Source organism: Jatropha curcas, chromosome 6 (genome assembly GCF_041381405.1).
Source record: "Jatropha curcas cultivar XTBG-Jc1 chromosome 6, XTBG_Jcur_1.0, whole genome shotgun sequence".
In the NCBI taxonomy this organism is placed as follows: Eukaryota; Viridiplantae; Streptophyta; class Magnoliopsida; order Malpighiales; family Euphorbiaceae; genus Jatropha; species Jatropha curcas.
This window is the reverse complement of record NC_143156.1, coordinates 10939721-10941098: the sequence shown is the minus strand read 5'-3', so window position 1 is coordinate 10941098 and position 1378 is coordinate 10939721. Positions and strand designations below refer to the sequence as shown.

General features: G+C 34.8%; 1 non-coding gene across 1 annotated transcript; it reads left to right on the top strand.

The window, feature by feature from the left end:
- Positions 1-107, top strand: LOC149495542 (small nucleolar RNA R71). The gene has a single exon (XR_016321531.1). It is a non-coding gene; the product is annotated as a small nucleolar RNA R71 (small nucleolar RNA).
- Positions 108-1378: the final 1271 nt, after the last annotated feature.

The following is a 1378-nucleotide window of genomic DNA, read 5'->3' as shown; positions in this document are numbered from 1 at the left end:
AAACTATGATGCGGGCACTTTCTTAACAAGTCCTTGAATCTTTCCCAAGCTTCGTACAAGCTTTCTTGATCATGGTGAGAAAATGTCATTATCTCATTGCGAAGTTTTGTGGTTTTAGAAGATGGAAAGAATTTTGCTAAGAACTTTTAGGCTAATTCTTCTCATGTTGTGAAACTTCCAGCAGGGCATGATTGTAACCGAGATTGTGCTTTGTCCCTAAGAGTGAAAGGAAAAAGTCTCAATTTTATGGCATCTTTGGAAACACCATCCTGTTTGAAAGTATCGCGAATTTCTAGGAAATTTGCGATAAGAGCGTTAGGATCTTCACTTGGTAAACCTCCATATTGAATTGAGGTGGAAAGCATTTGGATAATTGCGGGTTTAATCTCAAAATTGTTAGCTTCCACCCGAGGTCTTGTAATACTTGAGGTTGTCCCATTAAGATTAGGTGTTGTGTAGTCTCTCGCAAGGTGCGGATCGGATGTTGAGGTGGAGATCCGTTTTCTATTTCATTTTCGTTGACCATGTCTGCTTGCTGTTCAGGTTTGCTTTCACGTGTTCTTCTTGCGGCGTTGTTCCTGCGACAAGTTCTTTCTATTTCTGGATCAAAGATTAGGGGTTCAGTCCTACTTGATCTTCTTTGCATAAACACCTGAACTTATTCTTAAAAGAAAAATTAAATAAAACAAAAAGGAATGTCTAAATTAATAATAGGGTAATTAGTATTGATATTGATAATGCCAATTCCCCAGCAACGGTGCCAAAAACTTGACAATGATTTTCGCAAGTGCATGAAATCGCAACAAGTAATATAGAGTGAAAGAGTGTCGTATCCACAGGGATTGTATATCAAGTACCAAAATTATGTTAACCTATTATTATTTAAACGATAATAAGAGAGATTTGTTATAAGAAAAGTAAATTCTAAAATAAAACAGAAAGAAATCAAGCAACAATATTTAGATGAAAAGAAATCAAGGATTTTAAAACTACTAGGGATTTTGATTTCACTTAACTCTATCCAATTTATTTTATTAGTTTGTTAATCAATTTTAATTGCTCAAGTAGGGGAAACAACCCTAAAAATCACTAACAAGCTCTCGCGATGTATTGTTAGCTATTTTAACCCCGTCTAATTACCTATCTTTCAATAGCGCAATCAAACATGAATTAAATCATTAAGTTTTATGGTTTGTTTTGTGAATTCATAACCTAAGGTCATTAACTTATGAAAACCCCCCATGAGTCAAACCATATAGCTTCCGCATCAAGTTATTATTCTCATGTAATTTATTACCCTTTTCATATCAAAAACCCTTCTTCCGATAGTGATTAATGAAATAAATCAATCCAGGGGAGAAACTCTGCCTGGAAGCAT